Genomic DNA, 22,145 nt, shown 5'->3' on the forward strand with positions numbered 1-22,145 from the left:
CCTTTCCCATGCTCGAAAACTCTTGAAACTTTGCACACGCATCGGAATGCGCGGCCAACAGGGTCGGGCAGAGGCCTTTGACCCGGGCGTGGCAGGGGGGCTCAACAGCGCCCCCTTGAAAAACTGGGTCTATATATTAAACACACTTGCATGTACATGTATGAAACTCGGTACACATATAGATCTCATCAGGCCGAACAACTTCCGCACTCATAGTCATAAGCTTCGCCCAACAGGAAGTGAGCTATTATGGGTTGTTCGGAAAACGCATGCTGTGGAATTTGCGATACTCCTCCTAGACGATTCACCCGATCAGCACCAAACTCGGTCAGCATGAAGTCAAGACACTGAGGATGCTAAATTGCGAGCAACTTTTTGATACCTCGAACGGTTTGGCCGTGGCGAAGAGACAAATTTATGGCGAGAAAAGGGAAACAGGAAGTGTGTTATAACTTTTGCATACATTAATTCATTTTGATGAAACTTCAGCTGTGTGTTCGTTGTAAGAGGCCGATCACATGGATATGACTTTTGTGAGTCAAAGTTATAGCGCCACCAACTGGCAGCAGGAAGTGTGTCACTTTTGTCCAAAGTGGGGGGGTTAGTTTTATCTACATTCACCAAACTTGGTATATATATTGTACATTTCGAGCCGGACAACTTTCTAATTTACAGTCATTAGCTCTGACCAACAGGAAGTCAGATAATTTGGTTGGAAGATAACAAGAAGTGGCAAAGCGAGCTCTGAGTTTTTACCTTCTCCTCAAAAGCGATTCATTCAATCTCCTCCAAACTCGGACAACATGAAGTAAATATACAGAAGATGCTAAAATGCGAACGGTTATTGGATATCTCAAACGGTGGTCCCGTAGCAAAACCCTAAAAAACACAAAATAAGAACACAAGTGCCTGGTTCATAAATAAGGCTATACTCCCACCTGCTGGTTATTCTCTATATCACACTGTTTTTTTTGTTTTTTTTTTTAACACTTTTGCTCTCACTTAAATGACCAGTAGAGGGCAATATTGTATAAGTTTTCAAGCAAAAAAACCTTACCTCTGTGTGTGTGTGTGAATGGTTTTCTAGCCTGGTGGGGACTTAAACCTGAATGCACACAGACTCATGGGGACTTCCCAATGGGTACAAAAGCTTATAAATCAGACATAATGAGTTACTTTGAAAAGGTGAAAATGCAGAAAGTTGTGTGATGGGTAGGTTTAGGGGTAGGAGCAGTGTATGAGGACAGAATATATGGTTTGTACAGCATAAAAACCATTACATCTATGGTGAGTCCCCAGAAAAAGATAGTGAACCAGACATGAGTGTGTGTGTGTGTGTGTGTGTGTGAGGGGCAGGGGTGGGGGGGTGAAGGGGGGTGTTGTGGATGGGGGGATGGGCTGAGCTGATTTGAGTTGCCTGCAGCATACTTCAGCATTACTACTGTGTGTGTGTGTGTGTGTGTGTGTGTGTGTGTGTGTGTGTGTGTGTGTTGTTCTAGCCTGGTGGGGACTTCAACCTGAATGCACACAGACTCATGGGGACACATGTCACTGTAGGGGCCTAAATTGAGGTCCCAATGGGTACAAAAGCTTATAAATCATACAGAATGAGTTCTTTTGAAAATGTAAAAATGCAGAAAGTTTTGTGAAATGGGTAGGTTTAGGGGTAGGGGCAGGAGGACAGAATATATGGTTTGTAAAGCATAAAAACCATTACGTCTATGAGTCCCCAGAAAGATAGTGAACCAGACATGAGTGTGTGTGTGTGTGTGTGTGTGTGTGTGTGTGTGTGTGTGTGTGTGTGTGTGTGTGTGTGTGTGTGTGTGTGTGTGTGTGTGTGCGTGTGCGTGTGCGCTAAAAAGATTACCTCTCAATGCTGTGCTTTGGCCTGCATTAAAGGATAAAACATATTATTCTGGGTTTGAATAAAAAAATAAATGTATAAAACCAGTTTATTTGTAGGGTATTGACAATATTGTTTTATATAATTAGTTAAATAATTGTGTTAATACAAATAATTATTAAACATATAAATATTTAAAAAAAATTACTAACAAAGGAAAAAACACATTTAATTGTCTTTTTCAACAAAAAGTAATTGGTGTGTGTAACTTAAAAATGAGAAGATTAATGTTTAAGGACAAAAATGATAACCAATGAGCTACCGGTATATAGAATAACCAGAAGTTGGAAGTGTAGCCTTATTTAGTAACCAGGTTGGATATGTCCTAGGGAACACTGTTTTGAAGATAAAACTATTGTTGTTATTGCAAAACAGTGTTTTCAGACAGTGAAATAAAAACAATGATCTCTCACTGTTTAGATTTTGTGTCTGTCATTCCCCCTCCCCCCTCCCCCTCCCTCTCCCTCTCTTAGGATCACTATGTGTGTGTGTGTGTGTGTGTGTGTGTGTGGAGGGGGTCTCTCTCACTCTGTGTGTGTGTCACCTTTTCTCTTGTGTTTTCATAATTTAACCCTTTCATATCATAGGCTATCACAAATATCTATCACTTTATTGTGAAAAATAAGTAAAAAACAAAAACATATATTGTATCTTTAATTAAATACTGGTCTTCTGAACTTACAAAATTTTGAGCTGCAAAAAATATATTTGCACATAATTGAAAGTGATGTCCCAATACTTTTAATTGTTTTCTATAACATGGGCTTTAAAGAAGGTCATGTGCTGTGTTTGCAAAGATCACGTATGACACCTCTTTAAACTAATTATTTAATGATAAAATAATTCCATAAATTTTATGCACGCATATTACTCTTACCTGACACTGATATTAAAATCATTGTTGCGGTCTCTGTGATTTGGCTTAATTTATTTTAAAGAGAAGTGTAAGGATAATACAACTTCAGCATTTGGACAGTATTCTGCACTCATTTGAAATTGACATTTGACATCATCTGACATAAAATTAATGAATAAAATGTAATTGATCTCAGAGATGTGAGTGTTGTGGTTCCTGGTCATAGCAGCACCAGTTGCTGCAGTTAATGAGGTGAATTCAATTGACTTTGACATAGTCCCTTTATTTATTTTTTCCCATATTAAATGCCTATTGGCCTGCTGTGCACAGTTAAGCTGATGCCACCGGGGTGGCGGTGCCACCGGCTTGGGCCCGTCATCGCTGCTCGCAGCTTTAATTATTATTATTATTATTATTATTATTATTATTATTATCTTTTCGCCTTTTGGGCATTTTTGGGGCACTTAACGTGCTCGAAAACTCTTGAAACTTTGCACACACATCGGAATGCGCGGCCAACAGGGTCGGGCAGAGGCCTTTGACCCGGGCGTGGCAGGGGGGCTCAACAGCGCCCCCTTGAAAAACAGGGTCTATATATTAAACACACTTGCACGTACATGTATGAAACTCGGTACATTTATAGATCTCATCGGGCCAAACAACTTCCGCACTCATAGTCATAAGCTTTGCCCAACAGGAAGTGAGCTATAATGGGTTGTTCGGAAAACGCATGCTCTGGAATTTGCGATACTCCTCCTAGACGATTCACCCGATCAGCACCAAACTCAGTCAGCATGAAGTCAAGACACTGAGGATGCTAAATTGCGAGCAACTTTTTGATATCTCAAACGGTTTGGCCGTGGCGAAGAGACGAATTTATGGCGAGAAAAGGGAAACAGGAAGTGTGTTATAACTTTTGCATACATTAATTCATTTTGATGAAACTTCAGCTGTGTGTTCGTTGTAAGAGGCCGATCACATGGATATGACTTTTGTGAGTCAAAGTTATAGCGCCACCAACTGGCAGCAGGAAGTGTCACTTTTGTCCAAAGTGGGGGGTTAGTTTTATCTGCATTCACCAAACTCGGTATATATATTGTACATTTCGAGCCGGACAACTTTCTAATTTACAGTCATTAGCTCTGACCAACAGGAAGTCAGATAATTTGGTTGGAAGATAACAAGATGTGGCAAAGCGAGCTCTGAGTTTTTACCTTCTCCTCAAAAGCGATTCATTCAATCTCCTCCAAACTCGGACAACATGAAGTAAATATACAGAAGATGCTAAAATGCGAACGGTTATTGGATATCTCAAACGGTCTTCCCATAGCAAAAGGCTAAAAAACACAAAATAAGAACACAAGTGCCTGGTTCATAAATAAGGCTATACTCCCACCTGCTGGTTATTCTATATAATCACACTGTGTTTTTTTTTTTTTTTTTTTTCAACACATGCTCTCCCTTAAATGTCCAGTAGAGGGCAATATTGTATAAGTTTTCAAGCAAAAAACCTTGCCTCTGTGTGTGTGTGTTGTTCTAGCCTGGTGGGGACTTAAGCCTGAATGCACACAGACTCATGGGGACTTCCCAATGGGTACAAAAGCTTATAAATCAGACAGAATGAGTTCTTTTGAAAATGTAAAAATGCAGAAAGTTTTGTGTGATGGGTAGGTTTAGGGGTAGGAGCAGTGTAGGAGGACAGAATATGGTTTGTACAGCATAAAAACCATTATGTCTATGGTGAGTCCCCAAATAGATAGTGAACCAGACAAGAGTGTGTGTGTGTGTGTGTGTGTGGGGTGGATGGGCTGAACTGATAAGAGTTGCCTGCAGCATACTTTAGCATTACTAGTGTGTGTGTGTGTGTGTGTGTGTGTGTGTGTGTGTGTGTGTGTGTGTGTGTGTGTGTGTGTGTGTGTGTTCTTTTTTCTAGCCTGGTGGGGACTTCAACCTGAATGCACACAGACTCATGGGGACATGTGTCATTGATTTCTACAGTGTGTGTGTGTGTGTGTGTGGGAGGGGGGGGGGGGTGTTGGGGTTGTGGATGGGGGATGGTGGATGGGCTTAACTGATAAGAGTTGCCTGCAGCATACTTCAGCATTACTACTGTGTGTGTGTGTGTGTGTGTGTGTGTGTGTGTGTGTGTGTGTGTGTGTGTGTGTGTGTGTGTGTGTGTGTGTGTGTGTGTGTGTGTGTGTGTGTGTGTGTGTGTGTGTGTGTGTGTGTGTGTGTGTGTGTGTGTGTGTGTGTGTGTGTGTTCTTTTTTCTAGCCTGGTGGGGACTTCAACCTGAATGCACACAGACTCATTGGGACACGTGTCACTGGTTTCTACAGTGTGTGTGTGTGTGTGTGTGTGTGTGTGTGTGTGTGTGTGTGTGTGTGTGTGTGTGTGTGTGTGTGTGTGTGTGTGTGTGTGTGAGAGCCACTCTTCTGTCTAAAAAGATTACCTCTCAATGCTGTGCTTTGGCCTGCATTAAAGGATTAAACATATTATTCTGGGTTTGAATAACAAAATTCATGTATAAAACCAGTTTATTTGTAGGGCATTGACAATATTGTTTTATATAATTAGTTAAATAATTGTGTTAATACAAATAATTATTAATAAAAATATATAAATACAAAAAAACATTACTAACAAAAGAAAAAAACACATTTAATTGTCTTTAAAAAGAAAAGGAAAAAAAAGTAGTGTGTGTAACTTAAAAAAATGAGAAGATTAATGCCTTTTGTTTAAGGACAAAAATGAGAACCAATGAGCAACCGGCATATAGAATAACCAGAAGGTGGGAGTGTAGCCTTATTTAGTAACCAGGTTGGATATGTCCTAGGGAACACTGTTTTGAAGATAAAACTATTGTTGTTATTGCAAAACAGTGTTTTCAGACAGTGAAATAAAAACAATGTTCTCTCACTGTTTAGATTTTGTGTCTGTCATTCCCCCCTCCCCCCCCCCTTCTCTCTCAGGATCACTCTGTGTGTGTGTGTGTGTGTGTGTGTGTGTGTGTGTGTGGAGGGGGTCGCTCTCACTCTGTGTATGTCGCCTTGTTTCTTGTTTTTCATAATTTAACCCTTTCATATCATAGGCTATATCAGCAATTTCTATCACTTTATTGTGAAAAATAAGTTTTAAAAAATGTATTATATATATAACACTGGTCTTCTGAATTTACAATATTTTGAGCTGCAAAAAATACATTTGCACATAATTGAAAGTGATATCCTAATACTTTTAATTGTTTTCTATAACATGGGCTTTAAAGAAGGTCATGTGCTGTGTTTGCAAAGATCACGTATGACACCTCTTTAAACTAATTATTTATTGATTAAAATTCAAATGGATAAAAAAATATAATTTCACATGATCTTATAAAAGTGGCTGTTTATAATAAACTTCTATAAATTTTATGCACGCATATTACTCTTACCTGACACTGATATTAAAATCATTGTTGCGGTCTCTGTGATTTGGCTTAATTTATTTTTAAGAGAAGTGTAAGGATAATACAACTTCAGCATTTGGACAGTATTCTGCACTCATTTTGAAATTGACATTAGACATCATCTGACATAAAATTAATGAATAAAATGTAATTGATCTCATAGATGTGAGTGTTGTGGTTCCTGGTCATAGCAGCACCAGTTGCTGCAGTTAATGAGGTGAATTCAAATGACTTTGACATAGTCCCTTTATTTATTTTTTCCCATATTAAATGCCTATTGCCTGCTGTGCACAGTTAAGCTGATGCCACCGGGGTGGTGGTGCCCCCGGCTTGGGCCCGTCATCGCTGCTCGCAGCTTTAATTATTATTATTATTATTATTATTATTTTTTTACGCGACTATTTGGGCATTTTTGGGGCCCTTCCCATGCTCGAAAACTCTTGAAACTTTGCACACGCATCAGAATGCGCGGCCATCAGGGCCGGGCTGAGGCTGGGACCCGGGCGTGGCAGGGGGGCTCGACAGCGCCCCCTAAAGTGGGGTCTGAAAACGGGGTCTATAAATCAAACACACTTGCACGTACATATATGAAACTCGGTACACATATAGAGCTCATCGGGCCAAACAACTTTCGTGCTCTAAGTTATGCGTCAGCCCAACAGGAAGTGAGCTATTATGGGTTGTTCGGAAAACGCATGCTGTGGAATTTGCGATACTCCTCCTAGACGATTCACCCGATCAGCACCAAACTCAGTCAGCATGAAGTCAAGACACTGAGGATGCCAAATTGCGAGCAACTTTCTGATTTCTCAAACGGTTTGGCCGTGGCGAAGAGACGAATTTATGGCGAGAAAAAGGAAACAGGAAGTGTGTTATAACTTTTGCATACATTAATTCATTTTGATGAAACTTCAGCTGTGTGTTCGTTGTAAGAGGCCGATCACATGGATATGACTTTTGTGAGACAAAGTTATAGCGCCACCAACTGGCAGCAGGAAGTGTGTCACTTTCAAAATTGCTTTAAATCCCCATCTTATTTTCACCCGATTTACTTCAAACTTCATCAGTATTATGTCAAAACATGGCAGATATAGACATATGAATGGATTCCTGATTCTAGAAAAACTGTTGTCATGGCAACGTGTCAAAGTCCAATAATCTTTTTTGGTGTTTTTGAGACTCTTCACATGCTTGAAATTGCATGAAACTCAACACACACATCAGACATGCTGTCCAGAAGATGCAAGCAAAGATTCAGAAACGGGCATGGTAGAGGGGCTCAGTAGCGCCATCTTTTGTCCAAAGCGGGGGGTTAGTTTTATCTACATTCACCAAACTCGGTATATATATATTGTACATTTCGATCCGGACAACTTTCTAATTTACAGTCATTAGCTCTGACCAACCGGAAGTCAGATAATTTGGTTGGAAGATAACAAAAAGTTGAAAACGAGCTCTGAGTTTTTACCTTCTCCTCAAAAGGGGATTCATTCAATCTCCTTCAAACTCGGACGACATGAAGTAAATATACAGAAGATGCTAAAATGCGAACGGTTATTGGATATCTCAAACGGTGTTCCCGTAGCAAAAGCTTAAAAAATACAAAAGAGAGACACAAGTAACTGGTTCATAAATAAGGCTATACTCCCACCTGCTGGTTATTCTCTATATCACACAGTTTTTTTTTTGTGTTTTTTTTCAACACTTATGCTCTCCCTTAAATGACCAGTAGAGGGCAATATTGTATAAGTTTTCAAGCAAAAAACCTTGCCTGTGTGTGTGTGTGTGAATGGTTTTCTAACCTGGTGGGGACTTAAACCTGAATGCACACAGACTCATGGGGACTTCCCAATGGGTACAAAAGCTTATAAATCAGACAGAATGAGTTCTTTTGAAAAGGTGAAAATGCAGAAAGTTGTGTGTGATGGGTAGGTTTTGGGGTAGGAGCAGTGTAGGAGGACAGAATATGGTTTGTACAGCATAAAAACCATTATGTCTATGGTGAGTCCCCAAATAGATAGTGAAGCAGACATGAGTGTGTGTGTGTGTGTGTGTGTGTGTTCTTTTTTCTAGCCTGGTGGGGACTTCAACCTGAATGCACACAGACTCATGGGGACATGTGTCATTGATTTCTACAGTGTGTGTGTGTGTGTGTGTGGGGGGGGGGGGGGGGGGTTGTGGATGGGGGATGGTGGATGGGCTTAACTGATAAGAGTTGCCTGCAGCATACTTCAGCATTACTACTGTGTGTGTGTGTGTGTGTGTGTGTGTGTGTGTGTGTGTGTGTGTGTGTGTGTGTGTGTGTGTGTGTGTGTGTGTGTGTGTGTGTGTGTGTGTTCTTTTTTCTAGCCTGGTGGGGACTTCAACCTGAATGCACACAGACTCATTGGGACACGTGTCACTGGTTTTTACAGTGTGTGTGTGTGTGTGTGTGTGTGTGTGTGTGTGTGTGTGTGTGTGTGTGTGTGTGTGTGTGTGTGTGTGTGTGTGTGTGTGTGTGTGTGGAGGGGGTCTCTCTCACTCTGTGTATGTCGCCTTGTTTCTTGTTTTTCATAATTTAACCCTTTCATATCATAGGCTATCAGCAATATCTATCACTTTATTGTGAAAAATAAGTTTAAAAAAATGTATTATATATATATATATTACACTGGTCTTCTGAACTTACAATATTTTGAGCTGCAAAAAATACATTTGCACATAATTGAAAGTGATATCCTAATACTTTTAACTGTTTTCTATAACATGGGCTTTAAAGAAGGTCATGTGCTGTGTTTGCAAAGATCACGTATGACACCTCTTTAAACTAATTATTTATTGATTAAAATTCAAATGGATAAAAAAATATAATTTCACATGATCTTATAAAAGTGGCTGTTTATAATAAACTTCTATAAATTTTATGCACGCATATTACTCTTACCTGACACTGATATTAAAATCATTGTTGCGGTCTCTGTGATTTGGCTTAATTTGTTTTTAAGAGAAGTGTAAGGATAATACAACTTCAGCATTTAGACAGTATTCTGCACTCATTTTGAAATTGACATTTGACATCACCTGACATAAAATTAATGAATAAAATGTAATTGATCTCATGGATGTGAGTGTTGTGGTTCCTGGTCATAGCAGCACCAGTTGCTGCAGTTAATGAGGTGAATTCAAATGACTTTGACATAGTCCCTTTATTTATTTTTTCCCATATTAAATGCCTATTGGCCTTCTGCGCACAGTTAAGCTGATGCCACCGGGGTGGCGGTGCCCCCGGCTTGGGCCCGTCATCGCTGCTCGCAGCTTTAATTATTATTATTATTATTATTATTATTATTTTAACCCGACTATTTGGGCATTTTCGAGGCGCTTCCCATGCTCGAAAACTCTTGAAACTTTGCACACGCATCAGAATGCGCGGCCATCAGGGCCGGGCTGAGGCTGGGACCCGGGCGTGGCAGGGGGGCTCGACAGCGCCCCCTAAAGTGGGGTCTGAAAACGTGGTCTATAAATCAAACACACTTTCACGTACATATATGAAACTCGGTACACATATAGAGCTCATCGGGCCAAACAACTTTCGTGCTCTAAGTTATGCGTCAGCCCAACAGGAAGTGAGCTATTATGGGTTGTTCGGAAAACGCACGCTCTGGAATTTGCGATACTCCTCCTAGACGATTCACCCGATCAGCACCAAACTCGGTCAGCATGAAGTTAAGACACTGAGGATGCTAAATTGCAAGCGACTTTCTGATATCTCAAACGGTTTGGCCGTGGCGAAGAGACGAATTTATGGCGAGAAAAGGGAAACAGGAAGTGTGTTATAACTTTTGCATACATTAATTCATTTTGATGAAACTTCAGCTGTGTGTTCGTTATAAGAGGCCGATCACATGGATATGACTTTTGTGAGTCAAAGTTATAGCGCCACCAACTGGCAGTGGGAAGTGTCACTTTTGTCCAAAGCGGGGGGTTAGTTTTATCTACATTCACCAAACTCGGTATATATATTGTACTTTTCGAGCCGGACAACTTTCTAATTTACAGTCATTAGCTCTGACCAACAGGAAGTCAGATAATTTGGTTGGAAGATAACACAAAGTGGAAAGCGAGCTCTGAGTTTTTACCTTCTCCTCAAAAGCGATTCATTCAATCTCCTCCAAACTCGGACAACATGAAGTAAATATACAGAAGATGCGAAAATGCGAACGGTTATTGGATATCTCAAACGGTTTTCCCTTAGCATAAGCCTAAAAAACACAAAATAAGCACACAAGTGCCTGATTCATAAATAAGGCTATACTCCCACCTGCTGGTTATTCTATATATATCACTGTTTTTTTTGTTTTTTGTTTTTTCAACACTTATGTTCTCCCTTAAATGACCAGTAGAGGGCAATATTGTATAAGTTTTCAAGCAAAAAACCTTGCCTCTGTGTGTGTGTGTGTGAATGGTTTTCTAGCCTGGTGGGGACTAAAACCTGAATGCACACAGACTCATGGGGACGTCCCAGTGGGTACAAAAGCTTATTAATCAGACAGAATGAGTTACTTTGAAAATGTGAAAATGCAGAAAGTTTCCTGTGAGGGGCAGTGTAGGAGGACAGAATATATGGTTTGTACAGCATAAAAACCATTACGTCTATGCTTGAGTCCCCAAAAAGAGTGAACCAGACATGAGTCTGTGTGTGTGTGTGTGTGTGTGTGTGTGTGTGTGTGTGTGTGTGTGTGTTGGGAGGAGGGGGGGGGATCGGGGGGATGGGCTGAGCTTATAAGGGTTGCCTGCAGCATACTTCAGCATTACTACTGTGTGTGTGTGTGCGTGTGTGTGCCTGTGTGTGTGTGTGTGTGTGTGTGTGTGTGTGTGTGTATGTGTGTGTGTTATTTTTTCTAGCCTGGTGGGGACTTCAACCTGAATGCACACAGACTCATGGGGACATGTGTCACTGATTTCTACAGTGTGTGTGTGTGTGTGTGTCTGTGTGTGTGTGCCACTCTTCTGTCTAAAAAGATTACCTCTCAATGCTGTGCTTTGGCCTGCATTAAAGGATAAAACATATTATTCTGGGTTTGAATAAAAAAATAAATGTATAAAACCAGTTTATTTGTAGGGCATTGACAATATTGTTTTATATAATTAGCTAAATATTTGTGTAAATACAAATAATTATTAATAAAAAATATATAAATATAAAAAAACATTACTAACAAAGGAAAAAACACATTTGAGTGTCTTTAAAAAAAAAAAAAAGTAGTGTAACTTAAACAAAAGGCATTAATCTTCTAATTTTTAAGGACAAAAATGAGAACCAATAAGCTATTGGTTTGATTTTGTGTCTCTGTCACCCCCCCCCCCCCCCCCCCCCTCAGGATCACTCTATGTGTGTGTGTGTGGAGGGGATCTCTCTCACTCTGTGTGTGTGTGTGTGGGGGGGGGGGGGGTCTCTCTCACTCTCTCTCTCTGTGTGTGTGTGTGTGTGTAGGGGGTCTCTCTCACTCTGTGTGTGTGTCACCTTGTCTCTTGTTTTTTCATAATTTAACCCTTTCATATCATAGGCTATCACAAATATCTATCACTTTATTGTGAAAAATAAGTAAAACAAAAACATATATTATATCTTTAATTAAATACTGGTCTTGTGAACTTACAAAATTTTGAGCTGCAAAAAATACATTTGCACATAATTGAAAGTGATATCCTAAATACTTTTCTATAACATGGGCTTTAAAGAAGGTCATGTGCTGTGTTTGCAAAGATCACGTATGACACCTCTTTAAACTAATTATTTATTGATAGAATTCAAATGGATAAAAAATTTTTTTTCACATGATCTTATAAAAGTGGCTGTTTATAATAAACGTCCATAAATTATATGCACGGATATTACTCTTACCTGACACTGATATTAAAATCATTGTTGCGGTCTCTGTGATTTGGCTTAATTTATTTTTAAGAGAAGGCTAAGGATAATACAACTTCAGCATTTGGACAGTATTCTGCACTCATTTTGAAATTGACATTTGACGTCATCTGACATAAAATTAATGAATAAAATGTAATTTTATCTCATAGATGTGAGTGTTGTGGTTCCTGGTCATAGCGGCACCAGTTGCTGCAGTTAATGAGGTGAATTCAAATGACTTTGACATAGTCCCTTTATTTATTTTTTCCCATATTAAATGCCTATTGGCCTGCTGTGCACAGTTAAACTGATGCCACCAGGGTGGCGGTGCCACCGGCTTGGGCCCGTCATCGCTGCTCGCAGCTTTAATTGTTATTATTATTTATTATTTTTTTACGCGACTATTTGGGCATTTTTGGGGCCCTTCCCATGCTCGAAAACTCTTGAAACTTTGCACACGCATCAGAATGCGCGGCCATCAGGGCCGGGCTGAGGCTGGGACCCGGGCGTGGCAGGGGGGCTCGACAGCGCCCCCTAAAGTGGGGTCTGAAAACGTGGTCTATAAATCAAACACACTTTCACGTACATATATGAAACTCGGTACACATATAGAGCTCATCGGGCCAAACAACTTTCGTGCTCTAAGTTATGTGTCAGCCCAACAGGAAGTGAGCTATTATGGGTTGTTCGGAAAACGCACGCTCTGGAATTTGCGATACTCCTCCTAGACAATTCACCCGATCAGCACCAAACTCGGTCAGCATGAAGTCAAGACACTGAGGATGCTAAATTGCGAGCAACTTTTTGATATCTCAAACGGTTAGGCCGTGGCGAAGAGACGAATTTATGGCGAGAAAAGGGAAACAGGAAGTGTGTTATAACTTTTGCATACATTAATTCATTTTGATGAAACTTCAGCTGTGTGTTCGTTGTAAGTGGCCGATCACATGGATATGACTTTTGTGAGTCAAAGTTATAGCGCCACCAACTGGCAGCAGGAAGTGTCACTTTTGTCCAAAGTGGGGGGTTAGTTTTATCTACATTCACCAAACTCGGTATATATATTGTACATTTCGAGCCGGACAACTTTCTCATTTACAGTCATTAGCTCTGACCAACAGGAAGTCAGATAATTTGGTTGGAAGATAACAAGAAGTCGAAAGCGAGCTCTGAGTTTTTACCTTCTCCTCAAAAGCGATTCATTCAATCTCCTCCAAACTCGGACAACATGAAGTAAATATACAGAAGATGCTAAAATGCGAACGGTTATTGGATATCTCAAACGGTGTTCCCTTAGCAAAAGCCTAAAAAACACAAAATAGGGACACACATGCCTGGTTCATAAATAAGGCTATACTCCCACCTGCTGGTTATTCTATATATCACACTGTTGTTTTTTTTGTTTTTTTTCAACACTTATGCTCTCACTTAAATGACCAGTAGAGGGCAATATTGTATAAGCTTTCAAGCAAAAAAACTTGCCTCTGTGTGTGTGTGACAATGGTTTTCTAGGCTGGTGGGGACTTAAACCTGAATGCACACAGACTCATGGGGACTTCCCAATGGGTACAAAAGCTAATAAATCAGACAGAATGAGCTCTTTTGAAGAAAGTTTTGTGTGATGGGTAGGTTTTGGGGCAGGGGCAGTGTAGGATGACAGAATATGGTTTGTACAGCATAAAAACCATTACGTCTATGAGTCCCCAGAAAGATAGTGAACCAGACCTGACTGTGTGTGTATGTGTGTGTGCTTGTGGGTGGGTGTGTGTGTTGTGGATGGGGGATGGTGGATGGGCTTAACTGATAAGAGTTGCCTGCAGCATACTTCAGCATTACTACTGTGTGTGTGTGTGCGTGTGTGTGTGTGTTCTTTTTGCTAGCCTGGTGGGGACTTCAACCTGAATGCACACAGACTCATGGGGACACGTGTCACTGATTTCTACAGTGTGTGTGTGTGTGTGTGTGTGTGTGTGTGTGTGTGTGTGTGTGTGTCAGCCACTCTTCTGTCTAAAAAGATTACCTCTCAATGCTGTGCTTTGGCCTGCATTAAAGGATAAAACATTTTGTTCTGGGTTTGAATAAAAAAATCAATGTTTAAAACCAGTTTATTTGTAGGGCATTGACAATATTGTTTTATATAATTAGTTAAATAATTGTGTTAATACAAATAATTATTAATAAAAAAACATAAATATAAAAAAACATTACTAACAAAAGAAAAAAACACATTTAATTGTCTTTAAAAAAAAGTAGATTAATGCCTTTTGTTTAAATATAAATATAGAATAACTAAATATAGAATAACCAGAAGGTGGAAGTGTAGCCTTATTCAGTAACCAGGTTGGATATGTCCTAGGGAACACTGTTTTGAAGATAAAACTATTGTTGTTATTGCCCCTTCCCCCTCCCTCTCTCAGGATCACTCTCTGTGTGTGTGTGTGTGTGTGTGTGTGTGTGTGTGTGTGTGTGTGTGTGTGTGTGTGGAGGGGGTCTCTCTCACTCTGTGTGTGTCGCCTTGTCTCTTGTTTTTTCATAATTTAACCCTTTCATATCATAATTGCTATCAGCAATATCTATCACTTTATTGTGAAAAATAAGTTTAAAAAAATGTATTATATATATATATATATATATATATATATATATATATATATAAATACTGGTCTTCTGAACTTACAATATTTTGAGCTGCAAAAAATACATTTGCACATAATTGAAAGTGATATCCTAATACTTTTAATTGTTTTCTTTAACATTGGCTTTAAAGAAGGTCATGTGCTGTGTTTGCAAAGATCATGTATGACACCTCTTTAAACTAATTATTTATTGATATAATTCAAATGGATTAAAAAATTAAATTTCACATGATCTTATAAAAGTGGCTGTTTATTATAAACTTCCATAAATTATATGCACGCATATTACTCTTACCTGACACTGATATTAAAATCATTGTTACGGTCTCTGTGATTTGGCTTAATTTATTTTTAAGAGAAGTGTAAGGATAATACAACTTCAGCATTTGGACGGTATTCTGCACTCATTTTGAAATTGACATTTGACATCATCTGACATAAAATTAAAGGGGGGGTGAAACACTCAGTTTCAGTCAGTGTCATGTCAATCTTGAGTACCTATAGAGTAGCATTGCATCCTGCATATCTCCGAAAAGTCTTTATTTTTTTAATAATTATATAAGAAAGATGCGCTGTTCCGAGTCTTTCCGAAAAAAGCCGAGCGGGTGGGGGCGTGTCGTGTGAGCGGAGCTAAATAATGACGTGTGCAGCAGCGCGCTGCAGTGAGGAAAGTGATTCGCTCTGTGAGGAAAGTGATTCGCTCTGTGAGGAAAGTGATTCGCTCAGTGAGGAAAGTGATTCGCCCGCCGCGTGAGGAAAGTGATTCGCTCTGTGAGGAAAGTGATTCGCTCTGTGAGGAAAGTGATTCGCCCGCCGCGTGAGGAAAGTGATTCGCCCGCCGCGTGAGGAAAGTGATTCGCCCGCCGCGTGAGGAAAGTGAGTCGCTCTGTGAGGAAAGTGATTCGCTCAGTGAGGAAAGTGATTCGCCCGCCGCGTGAGGAAAGTGATTCGCCCGCCGCGTGAGGAAAGTGATTCGCCCGCCGCGTGAGGAAAGTGAGTCGCTCGGTGAGGAAAGTGATTCGCTCAGTGAGGAAAGTGATTCGCCTGCCACGTGAGGAAAGTGAGTCGCTCTGTGAGGAAAGTGATTCGCCCGTCGCGTGAGGAAAGTGCTAATACAGATCGACCGCCGGCCTATCAGTGGGTAAGTCAGTAGCTACTGGTTATATCACCTGTCCAGCATCCTACAAGCCAGCGCTTTGATGGGCGTAGCCTGTTGCTTTCGCTCTCTCCCTCTCTCTCTCTCCCTCGCTCTCTCTCACGCGCTTCCGGTAGAATTGTCCGTAAGGCCCATACAAGGAAATTCCGCCCCCGTTAACGTCAAAGGGGACGCATGATCTCAAAAAACTTGCCGAAACTTATGACTAACCGGAAGTAGTATTTTTGACAAAGAAATACTCCCATCAAACGTCCACCTTAACCTTTGAAACTTTGTCTATGTTTAGTATGGGATTCCAAGTCTTTAACAGTGTAAAAAGATCAGTATGCATGAAACAGCATTTCACCCCCCCTTTAATGAATAAAATGTAATTGATCTCAGAGATGTGAGTGTTGTGGTTCCTGGTCATAGCAGCACCAGTTGCTGCAGTTAATGAGGTGAATTCAAATGACTTAGACAAAGTCCCATTATTTATTTTTTCCCATATTAAATGCCTATTGGCCTGCTGCGCACAGTTAAGCTGATGCCACCGGGGTGGCGGTGCCACCGGCTTGGGCCCGTCATCGCTGCTCGCAGCTTTAATTTTGTTTGTTTTATGCAAAAAACATTTCCAGGAAATAAGAAAAAAAAATTCTCACAAAAATACTAAATAAGAAAAAGCATTTTTTTTTCTTTTTTGCACTGTATTAACCACAAGTGGTAAAGGTGGGAGAGTGGGGCACAACCTAACGCAGGGTTAGTTCAAAACTTTCCACACATGCCAGCATGACTTAGTGTATTTACTAGTTGTCATATCAACACTATATAGAGAAAAACAAAAAATCTTTGTTAGATAGCACTACAATGCAAAAAAATGCTATTCTCATTTAGTATATTTCTGTTTGGGACAAAAACAAGAAACAAGATTTCAGTCGGAAACAATATTTTTTTTCTTACCCCACCGGGAGATCATTTTCCTTTTTTCAATTTGCAATTTCACTTATTTTCAAAACAAGAAAAAAATATGTTTTAATTATGTAGTAAATGCACCCTTGATTTAATAATTTTTTGATATTTAGACTACAAATAGACTACTTTTTTTTTTTTTGCAGTGTTAACTTTTTTGTGTTTATTTAAAATTAGAAAAATCGAATATTATTTGAATCTTTACTGATATTTAAGAGTTGAGATCATTCTTTAAAGGGATAGTTCACCCAAAAATGAAAATGTGATGTTTATCTGCTTACCGCCAGTGCATCCAAAATGTAGGTGTCTTTGTTTCTTCAGTAGAACACAAAATACGTTTTTTTATTTAAACTCAAACCGGTTGCAATCTGCCGGTCATAATACACGTGAATGGGTGACAACTCTATGAGAGTTAAAAAACTAAAACATGCTTAGACAACATGCACAAAACCCCTGCTGCTCGTGACGACACATTGATGTCTTAAGAAACAAACCCCATCGGTTTCTGTGAGAAACCGAACAGTATTTATGCTTTTTTTTTTTTTTTTTTACGCCATATCCAGACAAATCTCATCTAGTGTTCCCATCCGTCATTACTTCTGTCTGGTAAGGTTGTTAGGCGCGATCATTATATTATGTAGATTCCTCATTCGGCAGATCCGCACACTGTGAGGAATATATATATATATATATATACAAACATATGAGAGTCGTCTGGATATGATTGAGAGCCAATGTTCAGGAGTTATTAATAATAAGTTTTGAACTATATGTGTATAGCTGTGTTTTGCAGTGTGTTTGTTGTCAAGCTCAAAAACGTGTATATGTTTTATTATTAAAAATGCTATTGTTTTATTTGAAAAAGTTGATATAATGTACCCCACCTATGGGCCATGTGGTCACATTCCACTTCCATTCTTTTAGGGTAAATCAAGAAAAACTATACACTGCATTAATGAAACACAACCACATAATAGTAGACGTGTGAAATGAATGTGGAAAAAAATTAATACTCTGAACCCCAAGTGGATTTGACTGAGAAAGTAAGGTTGTGTCCTGCTCTCCCATATATTATCAGACATTACATGGCAATCAGCCATTAAACAAATATAGTAACATGTAGTATGCAGAGCATATTAATTAAAATGAATAGCGAATTTTAACGACTACAGCTTAGGCTTTTTAATATTCTAACAACTCAAACACTGCATATGTATCACTTAAATGCAATAGTTGATTTTGGAAATGCTAACTTTAGCCTGCTAGCATTGAAAGCATACGATTGAAAGCACCCTCCAGAGTCCTGCACGGGTCCATTTTAGGAGACCCGCCCCCGCCCGTACCTGCAAGGTTTAGCACCAGATCCGACCCGTGACCCGTGAAAATATCAAAATTAAATCCGCACCCGCCCAGACACGTTAATATTTGGCCCGTTACCCGACCCGTGATAAATCACACACGCTAAAATCATTCAAATTAAAATGTTTTATTTTTTATCCTACAACTCTCTCAACATCAACAGCGTCATGAACGGGCTAATGAAACAGGCTGTGCCTTTAAAGACCCATTGTCAACAATTTCATATACTCCACTCACCCACTTTACTTTTACTTCACACATTGCTACTCCTGTAACGCTCGCTCCATCTGGGCTACGAGAGGCATAAACAAAAGTTGCACTGTTGCAGTGGTGGTGACGTGATGGGTCAAATGGCATATCGTTGTTGCGTGTGTATGTAATGGTAATTTGGACATAGAACTTGTAATACAGTATGTTCGAGGGGGGAAGAAGGAGGCGGAAACCGGCGATCATTTAAAAGACTTTAACCAAACAAAACGAAAGTAACGTGCAGCCCCTTACGGACATCTGCCACGTGCACACACATAATAAAACGTAAACACAACTCGACGTCAAATCCAGGTCTGGTGATCTCTCGTCCTTTATTGGTGTAGCTCGTTCTTATATGCCTCCGAGCTCCCTCAGACGACTCGAGAGGGCTCGCAGGTGACGCTCATTCACAATCACGCCCGGTCTCGCTCGCTCGCTCTCTCGCTCGTCCATCTCGCCACAGAAATATTGCACATATTTTTTATCCGAGCTACTACCCGCCCGCACAGAGTTAATTATCCACCCGCATCCCCGCCCATGAATTTTATAAATGTCACAATCCACCCGTTTTAGCCACTTTTATGCTAACTGTTGCAGGACTCTGGCACCCTACATGCATCCAAATCCATGCCGTCTCAAAAACAACAATATTGGATTATATCATGTGTTGTTCACTGGCGAGAAAATGTACATAATAACAAACATAAACTAATCTTTGCCTGCCATTGTCACTCTGTCTGCACATACTTGAACGCACTGATGGCGTATGATGTCTGCGTGAACAGGCTGCGCAGTGGCTGCGCGAACACTTTAATAGGGAACACATTCTATAATTTCTTTCGGACCAAATGCAGTGATTAAACAAACATTTATGCAGAGCTGCTATGACAGAGAGAAAAGGATTTTCAGGATACAGACCCGTATAAACCACTGAGCTGACTTCAACTGTGCAGCATCTCCAGACAGATTTACAACTAATCTTAGAACTGTGTTGGCAACATTGTCAAATGATCCCTGTTCACATGGATCCACAAAAATGATTAAAAATGCTATATTTTGCATGGCAAGCTGGTAGTTGGTCATCACCTTGTAAAGAAAATATAATTTTTCCCCCAGTGAGCCTACGTCGTTTTAGCCTGACAAGCCAGACCCACATCAAGGTGTTTGGTCTGGAAACTCACCATTGACAGCTCAATCCGAGGGGCGGGATAAACGGTTGTCTTTCAAACTCCCTCTGCACGCGATAGGATAGCACTACAACCAACCAGAGCAACGAAGGTGAAACAGAGCTTGTTGATGATTAAACATTCGCTATATCCGGTCAGCAAAACTCTGAACACATCTTCCCTTTTTAAGAATGACTTCAGTGCCGTTCTTTGTTCTTTTCTCAGAGAAAAGCTTAACTCCAAGTCTTCCAGAGTCGCGGTCAAAGCTGATTCGAAAGACCGCCGTTCGCCAGTTTCTGTGTTTACTAGAAGCACGCAAACGCAACTCGGCCGTCGCCATTATGGCCCTGCCCGCCGACTCTATACACGATGTGATTGGCCCGTCCAGATTGTGAGGAATACAGCTCAGAAGGGTATTGAGAGTTCCTAGACGACACTTGCGGGCAGATTAAATTTGCTGCCGCTAGGGTGCGTCTAGATTTCTAGGCTAACTGCGTTTTGAATACTGGAAGGAATACTGTCTCAAGAAGACAGAAAAAAAAGATTTGTCAAAAATCACAAAAAATAAGGTTGCGCTACAAATAATCCTTAGCAGCCAGACTGAATGAACTGTCAATTTTCCCTCGACTTATTTTGAGATGTCAGAAAAATAACGTACTGCTTGGTATTTTAATGTGATATGGTATCACAATAATATATGTGGCAAGGACTCTTTCAGTCGGCTGTGTTCTTTTCCTCTCGATAATTAATTAATAAATGTATTTTTCTTTATATTCCGCTGTAACAGTCTGAAAAAAAAGATAACATATACTGCCCTTTGTGGTTTGCTCTACCAATGGAGACGTCATTTTCAAAAATGTGCAGTTTAAAACCAGTTTTTCAAAAGTTTTAATTTTCAGGCCCCCAAAACATCGTCATACTCAGATTCTAGTTAGAATATGAGTCTGATACTGCTCCATTGGGCTGTGATTATGGGGCGTTTCAACCGAACCAAGAAAGAAAATGCCTCTGCACTCAACTGGATGAACCTACAACCAATCAAAGCAAAGGAGTAAGTGACGAGCGACGCATAGTTGTCAGCAGAACTCAAATGCACGCACGCTGGAAGAAGTAGAAGAAGAAGATGAGTGTAAACGATTATGTGTTGTAATAAATCATTTACGGATACATTGAGTACTTACCAAGACAATCATCATTTTTGGGAGAAATAGTGAAGCTTAATGCATATACGAACAACTCAAGTTCTCCGTTTAGAATTCAACCCAAGCACTCTTTGGTGATGTGGATGATTACGTTACAGTTGATCATCTGTCCATCATCGTATAAAGCCCGTCCTGACAATCTGATTGGTCCGAACCGCTCTGGTTCGAGCATAGTTGCTCCACAGAGGATCAAGTCCAGATCGAACTTCCAGACCTCAAATGTTGTGCACTGAAAAAAAAGTGTGTTAGATTTAGATGATTTAATTGTTTACATCCATCCCACATTAATCAATTGCATTAAACAAACATAATTTGTTCATGTAACTTCAACCTCATGGAATAAATACATTTTGAGTCAATTAAATAGTTTCAAAGTTGAATTTTATATGCTTTATATAAGCTCCACTCTTCTTCACAATGGTAACCCAAAATAATTTAAACAGTTCTCATTTCCAACATATTTAAATATTAAACTCTTTTAAACAAAATCAAGTCTCCTTTTTAACCCAGTTAACCCAACATAAATCATTCATGTAACACAAACTTTAATTTGATTTATATTTAAGGGGATTGAACACAATCAAATTAAGTTTGCACAAAATATATAGCAGCAGTTGTGTTGCTTTAGCTCATTTTAATCAAGCAATCTGAACAAGCAGTAAAAATATATATTTTTTCAGTGTTGGTGCGTGGGGCTAAGTTCGGCTGGCATCCAGGCTTCCCAAAACCATGATGTCATGTAAATAAACAACCAATAAAGAAACTTTTTTGTTGAGAACGATTTAAACCCCTCAGGGATGTCTTTGCTCTGAGCAGGGACAGATTCAGCTTTAGCCAGATGTGTATGTGTAAAATTGTGATAAAACTGTTGTGCTAAGTCTGCGCAAATGAAAGCTACTGCTTGAAAGCGCCACTATGAGCAGCCTCAGCTTGTGTGTCTTTGATTTCATTATATTAATCATTCTCACCTGTGCGCTGTGTAAAGAGAGTCTGCTGCTGTGTGCGATTGTAAGGAGGTGCTAATAATATTTTACTTAAACGCCATCTGCTCAGACTACTGAGGCGAGAGGGAAGAGAAAAGGATAGTTGGTTCGAAATGACGGGTGGGTTTTCACAACAGCAAAAATTCCCAGTGTTCCAGGAGAGTAAACATACACACTATAAAGTCCACTGTCTGTTGCTACTGAACTTTCAGGTCCAGTTGATCTCCTAAAGATTAACCTAAGAACACAGGTGCCAGTCACCATGGAGATTAATGAAATCTAGTGGACCCCACAGGAGATCTTCTCAAACTGTCAGAGAATGAGATTCACCAGGTAAAATCACACTTTAA

The 22,145-nt window shown here is 39.9% G+C and overlaps 1 long non-coding RNA gene across 1 annotated transcript in view; it reads right to left on the minus strand.

The window, feature by feature from the left end:
• LOC137091052 (uncharacterized) overlaps positions 1–21,916 on the minus strand; it is a 48,521-nt gene extending 26,605 nt beyond the window's left edge. Inside the window, exons 1-2 of the long non-coding RNA XR_010908012.1 lie at positions 21,781–21,916; positions 20,792–21,041 (exon numbers count right to left, since the gene is read on the minus strand). This is a non-coding gene — a long non-coding RNA (uncharacterized lncRNA). The remainder of the gene's footprint in view (positions 1–20,791; positions 21,042–21,780) is intronic.
• Positions 21,917–22,145: the final 229 nt, after the last annotated feature.

Source organism: Pseudorasbora parva, chromosome 10 (assembly GCF_024679245.1).
Source record: "Pseudorasbora parva isolate DD20220531a chromosome 10, ASM2467924v1, whole genome shotgun sequence".
NCBI lineage: Eukaryota > Metazoa > Chordata > Actinopteri > Cypriniformes > Gobionidae > Pseudorasbora > Pseudorasbora parva.